Raw genomic sequence first — 13641 nt, 5'->3', positions numbered from 1 at the left:
CCAGCTCTGTCTTCCTGTCTCCTCTTGTCTGCCAGAGCCAGCTCTGTCTCCCTGCCTCCTCCTCTGTCCCCCTGTCTCTTCTTGTGGTGAGCCAGAGCCAGCTCTGTCTCCCTGTCTCCTCCTCTATCCCCCTGTCTCCTCTTGTGGAGAGCCGGAGCCAGCTCTGTCTCCCTGTCTGCTCCTCTGTCTCCCTGTCTCCTCCTCTGTCTCCCTGTCTCCTCCTCTGTCTCCCTGTCTCCTCTTGTCTGCCAGAGCCAGCTCTGTCTTCCTGTCTCCTCCTCTGCCTCCCTGTCTCCTCTTGTCTGCCAGAGCCAGCTCTGTCTCCCTGTCTCCTCTTGTCTGCCAGAGCCAGCTCTGTCTCCCTGTCTCCTCCTCTGTCTCCTCTTGTCTGCCGGAGCCAGCTCTTTCTCCCTGTCTCCTCCTCTGTCTCCCTGTCTCCTCTTGTCTGCCAGAGCCAGCTCTGTCTCCCTGTCTCCTCCTCTGTCTCCCTGTCTCCTCTTGTCTGCCAGAGCCAGCTCTGTCGCCCTGTCTCCTCCTCTGTCTCCTCTTGTCTGCCGGAGCCAGCTCTTTCTCCCTGTCTCCTCCTCTGTCTCCCTGTCTCCTCTTGTCTGCCAGAGCCAGCTCTTTCTCCCTGTCTCCTCCTCTGTCTCCCTGTCTCCTCTTGTCTGCCAGAGCCAGCTCTGTCTCCCTGTCTCCTCCTCTGTCTCCCTGTCTCTTCTTGTGGAGAGCCAGAGCCAGCTCTGTCTCCCTGTCTCCTCCTCTGTCTCCCTGTCTCCTCTTGTCTGCCAGAGCCAGCTCTGTCTCCTCTTGTCTGCCAGAGCCAGCTCTGTCTCCCTGTCTCCTCCTCTGTCTCCCTGTCTCTTCTTGTGGAGAGCCAGAGCCAGCTCTGTCTCCCTGTCTCCTCCTCTGTCTCCCTGTCTCCTCTTGTCTGCCAGAGCCAGCTCTGTCTCCTCTTGTCTGCTGGAGCCAGCTCTGTCTCCCTGTCTGCTCCTCTGTCTCCCTGTCTCCTCTTGTCTGCCAGAGCCAGCTCTGTCTCCCTGTCTCCTCCTCTGTCTCCCTGTCTCCTCTTGTCTGCCAGAGCCAGCTCTGTCTCCCTGTCTCCTCCTCTGTCTCCCTGTCTCCTCTTGTCTGCCAGAGCCAGCTCTGTCTCCCTGTCTCCTCCTCTGTCTCCCTGTCTCCTCTTGTCTGCCAGAGCCAGCTCTGTCTCCCTGTCTCCTCCTCTGTCTCCCTGTCTCCTCCTCTGTCTCCCTGTCTCCTCTTGTCTGCCAGAGCCAGCTCTGTCTCCCTGTCTCCTCCTCTGTCTCCCTCTCTGCTCCTCTGTCTCCCTGTCTCCTCTTGTCTGCCAGAGCCAGCTCTGTCTCCCTGTCTCCTCCTCTGTCTCCCTGTCTCCTCTTGTCTGCCGGAGCCAGCTCTGTCTCCCTGTCTCCTCCTCTGTCTCCCTGTCTCCTCCTCTGTCTCCCTGTCTCCTCCTCTGTCTCCCTGTCTCCTCTTGTCTGCCGGAGCCAGCTCTGTCTCCCTGTCTCCTCCTCTGTCTCCCTGTCTCCTCCTCTGTCTCCCTGTCTCCTCTTGTCTGCCGGAGCCAGCTCTGTCTCCCTGTCTCCTCCTCTGTCTCCCTGTCTCCTCCTCTGTCTCCCTGTCTCCTCCTCTGTCTCCCTCTCTGCTCCTCTGTCTCCCTGTCTCCTCTTGTCTCCCTGTCTCCTCGTCTGTCTCCCTCTCTGCTCCTCTGTCTCCCTGTCTCCTCTTGTCTGCCGGAGCCAGCTCTGTCTCCCTGTCTCCTCCTCTGTCTCCCTGTCTCCTCCTCTGTCTCCCTCTCTGCTCCTCTGTCTCCCTGTCTCCTCTTGTCTGCCGGAGCCAGCTCTGTCTCCCTGTCTCCTCCTCTGTCTCCCTGTCTCCTCTTGTCTGCCGGAGCCAGCTCTGTCTCCCTGTCTCCTCTTGTCTGCCGGAGCCAGCTCTGTCTCCCTGTCTCCTCCTCTGTCTCCCTGTCTCCTCCTCTGTCTCCCTCTCTGCTCCTCTGTCTCCCTGTCTCCTCTTGTCTGCCAGAGCCAGCTCTGTCTCCCTGTCTCCTCCTCTGTCTCCCTGTCTCCTCCTCTGTCTCCCTGTCTCCTCTTGTCTCCCTCTCTCCTCGTCTGTCTCCCTCTCTGCTCCTCTGTCTCCCTGTCTCCTCTTGTCTGCCGGAGCCAGCTCTGTCTCCCTGTCTCCTCCTCTGTCTCCCTGTCTCCTCTTGTCTGCCGGAGCCAGCTCTGTCTCCCTGTCTCCTCCTCTGTCTCCCTGTCTCCTCTTGTCTGCCGGAGCCAGCTCTGTCTCCCTGTCTCCTCCTCTGTCTCCCTGTCTCCTCCTCTGTCTCCTCCACTGTCTCCGTGTCTCCTCCTCTGTCTCCCTGTCTCCTCCTCTGTCTCCTCCTCTGTCTCCCTGTCTCCTCCACTGTCTCCGTGTCTCCTCCTCTGTCTCCCTGTCTCCTCTTGTCTGCCGGAGCCAGCTCTGTCTCCGTGTCTCCTCCTCTGTCTCCCTGTCTCCTCCTCTGTCTCCTCCTCTGTCTCCTCCTCTGTCTCCCTGTCTCCTCCACTGTCTCCCAGCGGCCCGTCGCTGACTCGGTTGCCATGGTGATTTGGTATAGTTTCCCGGATGTACTATTTTCCACCCGTTCAACATGGCGTCAGCAAAGTGAGACTTCGGCTAATGTTACACAGTTTGGCCAAAGTTAGCCCACAGCTTCTCTCTCAAACAGAGAAAAGTTTATTTCCATACCGCGGTGGCAGCTGGAAAAGGGTTTTCGGGGTGAGTAAGCCCATTTGTTTTATAATAATTGTTACTTACAGCGTTATGTGCGCTAGCTTGTGGCGCGTCTCTGCTCCCCGTTTAGTTGCTAACAGTGGCTAACGTTAGCTGCTTTCAAGTCTGGACAGCCTGGGTTTAAGGGGGACCAGAGTAGCCTCCTTCGGTCTGATCTGTGTGTGTTATGTGAAGAATGCCTTACAGCGAGGGGCAAAGCTTGTAGTTTTCTAGATACGACCAAAGTACAAGGTGATGGGTCACTTGTAAAAGTGGTTCCAACAATAAAAAGCCGCAGCTCTGGTCACCGAACCAAGCTAATTTTACATTAAAGCCGTGTTTCTTTGCTAAGACCCTCTAAGCTCACTTGACGGCTTAATGGCAAATCCAGGAGACAAGCTGGTTCTGGTTACATTGGTTGTTTTTGTTTGTCTGTCAGCTATCACCGGACATCTCGGCCAACTGGTCTTCATTGCCATTTCTCTATTAGTGATATTACAATACGTAATGTCCGGGTACGTTTAACCGGTGGCTGTTAATCACGGCCAGGTAACGTTAAAACTTTCATTTTCACCTGTGAAGCAGGAATGTGGTTGCGTGTCTGGGACAGGCTGAGGGAGGAAAGAGGATATTGTCTGTCTGAGATTTGATTAAGTTGCCCCCCCCGCCCCGACCACACTTTTTATACTGTACAAGTAATTTCTTGTCAAATCCTTTGGTCTTTAATGTTACCCCCTTCTTCCTTTTCTTTAACTAGCAGAAATGAATATGTGTGTTAGGCTTGAGGCTGTTATATGTGTGCAGTGTGTGTGTGCGCTGGTGGAAAACAGATTTTATGTGCAGTTAGTTTGTCAGCAAGGTTGTGCGAATAGTGCTGGGCAAACCACACATTCCTGGGATGCCAGAGCTATATGGAGGGGTCACTGTTCTCTCTCACGTACACACCATACTCCAGCAGTCTTATCAAAATCAACCCCCAACTCTACATCATGCTCTGCAAGTTATTCAGCAAGGTTAGCTATCAGGAAGAAACTGGGTGTCATGTTGGGAAATTACCAAGAGATACTGGTCAGATGACAAGTTGTACTAGTAGATCTGTATCAGCAGATTACATATTTGAGAAGTATATATTTGTAAGGTAATTCTATTAATACCTGACATTTAGCTCACTAGCATCTTCTTGTGTAGTCTTTATGTGGTAGTAATTGTGGAAGAGTTCATATTGTCTGCTGTGTAGTTTTTCTCATCATCAAACTGGCTGTATGTAAAATGAAAACAAACATCTTTTTTTTTTGACAAGAGTGATAACATAATAATAATTTTAGACAGTGACCATCATTTTCACTGGTTGATGACACCTGTTGCTAACAGGCGCTATCAGCTGTAGCTTCTATAAATAACAGAGTTTATGTTGTTAGGAAATGAAAAATGAACCTTTTTCGAGCGTGGAGGAAAAAATGTAATATTCGAACTGTAATGAAATGTTTGAATTAAAAATGTACAGACTATAAGCACAACAGACCGTTTGAAGTAGTTTGCCTTGTGGTCCAGCAGAGGCTTGACCTATTGGATGATCAATAAAGGAGGACAGCAAGCAAAGCTCAACCCATTTTGGAAACCTAGGTTTGGAGGAGGGGTGTTTGTGGTGGATCACAGTAGGGAAGTCAAGTCATGAAGGCAGAGACGATCAGGATGACGACTGTTGACAGACGTGTCCAGCAGGGGGTGGAGCTGAAGGCAGGATGGATGTTGTTGTTAGTTTGATGCAAGCTGACTTGAGGGGCTCTCAAAGAGAGAGAGACAAACACAGCTGCTGTTCAGGTGTCTTCCATGAACTCCAAACAGCTTTCACATCGACATACGAGGTGGCAGCTAGAGGCTAAAGCTATGAATTATCATATTAACAGCAAGCACTGAAAGCTGGGGACATAATTTGACTCCCTGTTATTACCCTGCGTGGTAATTTATTACCAAGCATTAAATTGTTAGTCTAATTTTCTGTGTCAAAAGAAAAAAATTCATTTTCTGGTGTGGTCTGAATGAAGGGAGAGAAGAGGTTTATTCCCCCTCTCAAAAATAAAAGATCTATTTCTTATCAAACACATTTTACGCTGGAGACGCATTAGATTGCAGTATGTTTAGTAGGTTGTTCACATAACACATTGAGTTTTAAGGACATTTATTAAATGTGATAATAATGTCAGCTTGTAACTTGTAAATCAGTTCATTGTTGAATTGTAACTTGTTGATTGTTAACAGTTTTCAAGCACATTAATCACAGCTTAGCTGCTTCCTTTTCAGACAAGGTGAGTAATTTATGATGGTTATTTAAAATAATTTCAGAATTTTTATCAAGGGAATGATTTGATAATGAAAATCATCATTAGTTGGTGTTTTTTTGTGATTTGTATCTAAATGTGCTGTTGCATTACACGCTCCCACAATTGTCTTGTTTTGTTCTGTCCTCTTTGTGTCCTTGCTGGTTGAGGTTATGCTGTAGTGGATGAGCAAGCTTGGAAACATTAAAAGTCTCTCATCTTTCTCCTGGTATCAGGTTTCACAGAAAAAGATGGCATTTGCTTGAAATAGAAGGGGGGGTTGACTGTGTCAGAGAGAAATGGAGCTGAATGATATGGGAGAAAGTGAAGAGAAAGAGGGTGAGAGAGAGAGCAAAGATGAAAGTGGACACTTTTTCTCTGCATGCAGGTAAGTCTGGGTGTTTGTGGAGAGTCCAGAGAGAGAGAGTGAAGGGGGGGAGGTGCAGAGCCAGCACTGGGCCAGATTCAGTTCAAGGCTAACAGCCAAACAACCACATCTGCAGAGAAACCCCCCGACTCCACCTCATATCAGGGGAGTGATGGAGAACAAAGTTTTGGAAGAGAGAGCAAGAAAAACTTTGTGTGGATTAACTTACATTCTTTGTTTCTCTCTGTTTTACTTTGTTTTTGCCTATTGTCTGGTCTTGATTTCTTTTACTTTCAAATTTTTGGCAGGTTAGTTTATCAAACCATACATATAATAAGATATTTTATGTCTGCAGTAGGTCTCGGTGATATGGCCAAAAATGTAGTCATGATAAAAAAATTTCATATCATGCTCAGTTGATGTCAAATTATTATTTTCAAAGTTAAAGTTTAAAGGCTGTTTTTTGTGCCTGAGTTTAAACTTTTCTTTATGGTCAAAACAAGAAAAACACTTAATGCCAAACAGCTGATCACTTCACAAATCTGTGTTTGAACATTCAAAACAGTTATGATAAAATCTTTTTTCAACAAATATGCACGAGTAAAATTCAGTTAAAAAAAGATTCAGTCCTTTTTCCTCAACAAAATAAATATCTTAATAGAGAAATTAAGTGCTAATTCAATAATATATTGAACATTTGTTATTCTTATTGAGAAAAATTATATTGCGATAAATATAATTATTGTTTTATTGCCCAGTGCTAGTTTATTTATTTATTTATTTAATGTTTATTTGACAGGGACAAATGCATAGAACATTGCTTTATAAAGAATACAAAGTAGATGCCATGCATACAGGTTTCTAGCCATGACTAATTTGCAACCCCTGTCCCTGGTTAGGCTTATAAAATTAAAACAGAGATTACAGAGTATTCAGTTTAAAATTTACAACCATTAAAATACATACAATAAATACATCCCATACATAGTCTGAAGAAACAAGAGAAATTAATGGATAACAGCAACAGTTGCTCAGTAACTTATTAAAAATGATCCATAACATTACCTGTGGAATTCAACTCTTGTAAGTATTTGAAGACAGAGGATCAAGCTAAGCTGACTGGTAACGGATTGAATAAGCCCTGGGTGAAGAAGAAAAAGAGTAGGAAAAAGATAAAACATGTCATATCAGACCCTATATTATGATTCTTCCCTGTAACGGGGAGAAAGGGCCAGGCTTATTGCCTTAGAGGAAAGAAAATCCTCTCTGGAATGACTGCAGCAGCCAACGTCAACACAGCTCTCTAGGTGCTCAGGAACAGAGGCAACAATAATGAATAATATAAATATTTAATCTCATAACAGTAGCCTCTTTGAGACTTTAAACCACCAAGAGTTTCACTGTGCACGGCGTATAGAGAGTTAAAAATCAGAAGAAGAATTTGATATGTAGCTAGAGATCAGCTTGTCTGTTATCAAGGCCACACAATGGCAAAAAACAAACAGAGGTTTGTTCTGCTTTTCCTGCTCAAACATTTTGGTTAAAAATCTTAAAGCTAACTTTTCCTCTTCTCATTTTTGTTTCTCTGTCTTCATATTTTGATTCTGAACAAAACCTCATCAATTGCGTTGACGTTATAGTTCAGTTTAGTACATTGATGATTATTTTAGGTAGTCAGGCTACTTTGTGTTTGTAAAGTAGAGGCTCAGCTGATGAGTTGCTGAGAAGCTGACCTTCCCTTTCAATGGTTTTCAAAGATTCCTGTATTTCTTTTAGAGCCCAGATTTGAATGTGTTACATCATTAAGAAGCCATTATTATTTATCTTTTGTTTTGACAGTGATGTGAACTCTGGTTTCTCAACTGCAGATTGAGTGGTTGAAAGAGAGACATTAATGCATTAATAGATTAGTAGATTGACAGAAAATAAATCCTAACTCTTTTTTTAATCAAATGGCTGGATCCCACATCTCAAACATTTATATGACTGTAAATTGTGAACAAAATATACACTATAAAGACGTCCCTTTGAGCTTCACGAAATTGTGATGGGCGTCTGGCACTATTTCTGACATTTTACCAAACAATTAATTGATTAATCAAGAAAATAATCATCAGATTAATCAGTCATTAATCATTACAGCCCTAAATAATTGTTTTATAATAATATCTTGTATAATAGCACACTCTTCAGGTTAACGTCTACCCTTCTACTCAGCGAGTCTTTTACTTTGCACACAGCGACAGAGTGAGGAGTTTTTGTTCATGTGTTTGCACGTACAGTTATTCTATTCACAGCCAAATATTCAAGCTTGGACCTGCACGTTCCCAGTGACCGCGTTTCACCTCAGTTGTTCTGGTGTTGCAATGCTAGTGAATGGCAGTGTGTTACAGTGGGAGGTGAAACAACAAGAGAGAAGAGGCTGCTTTTTTTGTTGCTGTTTTTTTGCACTCCGATAACACTGGAATAGTCTGGATGCCACATGCAGACCTTTTGTTGCAGTGGTCTGTAAATAAGTACATAACTCTTTCTCAGCATCCTTTGAATCATTATTTACCTCTACCTCTAAGTGCTGTTAACCTAAATCAGTAAGATTAATACCACTTGAAAACTGCATAAACCTACATTAAGAAATGTGACAGTAACTTTTAAATAGGACTGGATGATATGACCAAAAATGTTATCAGGATATATATATATATAATTATCACGATAAGTATAAAATCTTTATTTCTTTCGAGTTTAAAGGCTGATTTTTACTCCTGAGTGAAAGTTGAAGAAACCTGATGGTTAATTGTGGTTTAAACTCTTCTTTATGGTCAACACTTGAGGCCAAACAGTGGATCACTTCACAAATCTGAGGTAAAACATTCAAAACACTTATGATAAAATATTTGTCAGCAAATATGTATGAGTAAAATTAAGTAAAAGCTTTTTTTCGGTAATTTTTCCTCAACAAAATAAACATCTTAATAAAAAAAAAAGGCCTAATTTGTGGATGATTCAAGTGAATAAAATCAAACATTTATTGAATATTTATTGAACATTTGTTATATAGTTATTGAAAAAAACTATATCAGAATAATTATGCTTATTGTTTTATTGTGCAGCCCTACTTTTAAAGTTTTCCACAGTTTAGTTTTCTTTCTTTTAATGTTTTTTTTGTTTGTGCTGAACTATGATGATCTTTTTATATATGCGTGACTCCTCTCAGAGTCTCCATATGGTTGAAACAGCTTACCATGCTTCCTTGAGGTTCATTACCAGTTGTAAAGCTCTGATTCGCACTTTGACGTCTCGGGTAGGATGGTCTGCTCTGGTCATTGGTACATCTTAATATGTAAGGCAATTCTTTGTCTGCTACCATCCAACCTATGTGTTCCTATCATGCAGAAAGTGGCAGGCAGTACTCTTAGCATTCTCCGATTTTCTTTATGCTAAAATTCAAACACTTTTAATTAAAAAATAAAATAATTAGAGGCAGATTCCTTTTAAGATATAAATGTTTTTAATTTATCAAATTGTGAAGCTGAGCTGACTCTTTTGAAATGAGAGTTCAATATGCTTGTCACCTTTTGTTTGTACCTTTGTGTTTTTATTCATGCTGCGGCCTGTCTTGGCCAGGTTCTTAATTACAAGACTCTCCTGGTTAAATATAGAGCTATAAATAAATAAATAAGATTGCTGAGGGAACCACTGGCATGCAAATGTCCAAACTTTGAAAACCTATCGTCCGTAGACTTCACTTGCTCGTGAACAACACAGAGGCAGCTGCTGAAGAGGGAGAAAAGTGTTTCCTTGCCTGTATTGTCACCATCTGATTGATCGGATCACAATGTCTAACCTCCACTGTATTTCTTGTCTGAATAACCTATCTTTAGTGTTTGGCAGAACTGTTTTGCAGATGATGGAGTGTTGACTGGCCTCACTAATGATAGGGAGATTGATATGATGTTTGACAAGATGCAGTTTTTGACAAGATGCCATCACCATGTAATGATGGTGCTACTGAGTCATGTGTTCTACAGTATGCTTTGATGTTTAGCTTTGTGTTTATGGGACATCAACAAGTGATGACAAGTGTAATTATTGTCAACCGCAATATGATTTTGATCATGAGTACATTTATATGAAGCATTCAGGATTTTACCTGTCTTAACTGTAGACTATAAAACTTGGATGTAGTGTCCATGACGTCACCCGTAGGTTTCTAAGGAGTCGTTGTGAAGCTCAGCTAATGTTGCTGGCTGCTTTCGATCAAAGCAGCAAAAAGTATTAAAGTGACACTAAAAAGAAGCCACTTTGTTTAATAAAAATTGGTCTGTATGCTTTTCTATTGAATGTTACAGAAGGGAGGAGGAATGGCACACAATGCAGTCAGAGTAAACAAGTTAGATCAACACTAGATGCACGGCTGATATGCAACACCTTTTACCATGCTGTTCCCATTGTATGGGAGTACATGTGTACCATAAACACACCCTTAAGTTTTTTCTTTCAATGTTTATGTAAAAACTAAAATTGGTGCGATGTTGCATTGTAAGTGACAGGTCTTTAAATGCATCAGATTAATTTGATTAAACTCTGTTTGGTACAGTGAGACTGCCTGTACTTTGGATTCTTTGTCTTGACCAGAGACTCAAAACCCTTGTTTTGTTTTTGTTTCAGCTTGCATCCATAGCTGCGCTCATCTAGCAGAAGATCTTTGATTGTTTTGTATACCTGTACTCTCTCTCTCTTTAAATGTTTTAGTGTATGGTGACCTTTAGCATCCCGTTCATCTTTGAACTTGTAGGCAGCTCATGAATGCCCTGTAACAAACTTCAGTAAGTGCAGGGGAAGCAAAGGTCTGAAGGTCTTGTGCACAGTCAAACTAGCTGGCCCCGTGTCTGTATGTGTGCTGAAGTATGTGTGAGCTAGCTTGTGTGCTCTCGCTGCAGTCTTTATCGCCGTCCACATTCCACAACCTGGAAGTCAGCCCTCATTGGCTGCAGAACCACACGCTTTGTTTGAACTCAGCCTCGGGATTGGCTTGTTTGTGTGTTTCTGGCTCTGATACGTTGAGTGAAGCTCTTTCCTGCTGTATTGACAACAGGCCTTTTCCTTATTGATGACACGTTGTAGTCTGTTGGATAGTCGATAATAGATGAGGAAACAAATGGACATGTTTTACAGTACTCAATTAGGCTGGCTGTGATGAGGACCTACTATTATAATCTGATCAGATTTCTTTTCTTTAATGTATGTTTTGATGTTAAATTCTGATGAAAGTCAAAGAGAATACGGACGTTTATTAAAATGTTAAAGCAGCAGGATTATTTGCTCAGTTACTAATAGTAAATAAATGAACTGGTAGGCTGAAATAACCACTGTGCTATTTGTACTGTTAAACATTGGTTAGTATGGCAATAAGACATCCATAAAAACTAGTATGCAACGTTTAGTTTTATTTAGGAAGCCACTCAGGATGAAATGTAGAAGAGGAGGTTTGTGTAATGATTTTCTGTTTCTCTGCAAGTATCCCTCTCTTTGAAGTATCCCTCTGAAACCGGTGTTTATCCACCTGTTTTACCTCCATGTGTGTTACTTTAAAGTATGCAGCTATTTGTGGTGTTTAGACTGGCATAACTCCATGAGAAGCTATGCGGGCCACAGAGTTAAGAATTAATTTAAGCATTTAAGTTTGTGATTTAAAACTGCTGTCACGATTGGTAGGCCAGTTTTGTTGTTTTTTTTGTTTACAATGTGTTTTGTCATTTAGCCTTGACTCACAGCTATGTGTGTGTGTCGTAATATCTGTCCATCGGTGATGGATCTGTTTATATTAGCAGGTAGAAACGGTATTTCACGGTACCCTGCTCTGATCAAACAGCTGTGAATAGCAATCATTGAACCATACTGTCGGAGGCTGTCAAAGTGAGTCATATTGTTTAAAAGCTTATCTGTGAAAATATTATACATCCGCCTCATTATATTACATGTGATAATTAATAATATTTGTATTTGGGGCATTCATGTGCTGTTAATTGATTGAATTGAAGCAGTGAATATATAATACTGTAATGGTCGGTCTGTGGTTTTTATCAGATCAGTAGATCAACTTTAACTCCACCTAAATACCATTCAAATCTACTAGAGCTGACACAATCCATTATTACAACTGCTTTGAATTGTTTAAGTAAATTTTTCTCTGTGTGATATTGTAAACTGAATATCTTTAGGTTTAGGACTGTTGGTTGGACAAAACAGTTCCTCTGACGGTGTCACCTTGTTGCTAATGTTAATTTTGGATACCTCTTAACTTAATAAAATAAAGCCTACAGTTCTCGCACAGAAACTTTAATTCAAAACTCATTTGTGCATTTATAAATAAATAGTAACATAATCACTTGTGTGGAGAGCAAAACACTGTACATTATGTAGTTTTAAATGTTAGTACATAGGTTAAGATTTTTACTATAATAATAATAATAATAATAATAATAATCTTTATTTACAGGGCACATTTCAAAAACCATGTTAGAAAAAAGACATTTTATTGTCCAAATGATTTATCAGTTAAGGTGAGACACCACAGTCCAAAATGATGATTTTGCTTCAATATGTCAATTTTCAGATTTCAAGTTATTTTGCAATTAGTATTACCATACTTTAATAAAAAGTACAAAAAACCTTGAATAATATATATAAACATTATTTTTACACCAAGTTCGTCAACTTCAGATTGCGTAAATTTCATCTTTGTTGGCACTTTTTGACCGATCTTTTAAAAACTAACCATATTGAATCATATATCATTTGAAAGTTTGTTTTCTAGAGCACAATGTTAGCTTATTAAAATGTCATATCTATAAGAGAGGTGTTCACGTGACAAACAGTAACTTTTATGCTAAGTGTGTTTGTATTGCGTTAGCATATCTTTAAAAGACGTTTTCTCAAAATGACATTTCCTGTATGCCAAGTCACCTTCTCACCTTCAAAGCAGTCAGAGCATCATAATTTTACACTGTTTCTTAGGCATGATAGCAACACCTTTACAGAGGGTTTTTAAATGTCTTTTATCATTCTCATTTTTATGTGGCATTTTATCTGTACAGCTGTGGGGAAAAAAGGGTCCATAACACACCAGTGGTATATTTTCAATAAATCAACGAAAAGTCAAAATTTTGTTCAACTGTTTTGTAAATGTCTGGCCTTTTGGTATATTATCACAATTTGACTGTGGTGTCTCACCTTAATTGAAAAATGTATCGGCAGGTTAATTGATGGGAAGCAACAAAAATAGTTGCAGCCCTAAAGTCAACCTAGAGTCACATCACCTGCCATCACAGGTATACACACCTGTGATGGCAGATTAATTACGCGTGACAGGCAAAACTTGTCAGTATTTGTCAAATAGACCCGTGTTAATCTCTCTCTCTCTCTCTCTCTCTCTCTCTCTCTCTCTCTCTCTCTCTCTCTCCCTCCCCCGTGACGTCATGATACTGGGCCGCGTTTTGCTGAAACCATAGGAATGCGACACACTTTGTATTTACAGCCCAAAGCTACAACACTTACATTTTTCAGTATGTGTGTTTTTACGCTAACGTCTCGTACCTGTCACGGCGTCCGGTTCACTTTTACATGAAGCTGTAACGACGCTTCCGAGTTTAATTTTCTTCACGGAAACAACTTTGTTTCTGCAGGCAGGGACTCTGTTTTTTCCCTCCTCGTCCTTAGCTGCGTTTCCGTCATGAGATCAGGTGGATAGCGTGTTGCTGCTGGCAGAAACAGTACCTGCGGCTAAAAGTGAGTATTCCCGACAGCAAATAATTTAGTTTTATACACGTTTATATCGCTGGATTGTATTTTAAGTCCCGGTGCGTCGTGCGTAAAGCAAGTTAAGAGTTGGAGGTGTACGTTACAACTTCTGATAGGACTGTGCTGGCGCTCCTGGGACCGAGTGGATTTTAATCTGTGCCTCAACAACAGCAGTCTGTTGTTAAAATCTCACAGTAGGGATTAACTGTGAGTCCGGGAAAAAAAAGCATAGTAACTTTATTGTTTGCCTGGTGGGAAGGGAGTTAGCGATCAGCCAAGCAGGGAACTGACTGTCTCCTTTAACTGTCCTCCCTCCTCTCCCTGACTGTTGCCATTCAGACCTGCTACCGACTGCTCATATTTGTGACTGTCAAGACAGCTGTTGGA

General features: G+C 41.8%; 1 protein-coding gene across 3 annotated transcripts in view; it reads left to right on the top strand.

The window, feature by feature from the left end:
* Positions 1–2625: 2625 nt before the first annotated feature.
* Positions 2626–13641, top strand: part of pak4 (p21 protein (Cdc42/Rac)-activated kinase 4) — a 40774-nt gene continuing 29758 nt past the window's right edge. For 2 of the 3 annotated variants that reach the window (XM_038692577.1, XM_038692575.1), the window contains exon 1: positions 12959–13242. The gene's annotated coding sequence lies outside the window, so the exon portion shown is untranslated. Of the gene's footprint in view, positions 2776–12958; positions 13243–13641 lie in introns of those variants that run through there. The other variant, XM_038692576.1, reaches the window with a different exon arrangement.

The sequence above is a fragment of the Micropterus salmoides genome, unplaced genomic scaffold, assembly GCF_014851395.1.
Source record: "Micropterus salmoides isolate LMB-PRFRI ecotype aquatic unplaced genomic scaffold, ASM1485139v1 Ms_hic_scaffold_3, whole genome shotgun sequence".
Classification (NCBI taxonomy): Eukaryota; Metazoa; Chordata; class Actinopteri; order Centrarchiformes; family Centrarchidae; genus Micropterus; species Micropterus salmoides.
Note: the sequence above shows the minus strand (reverse complement) of the source record. Positions and strands in the feature narration are given on the sequence as shown.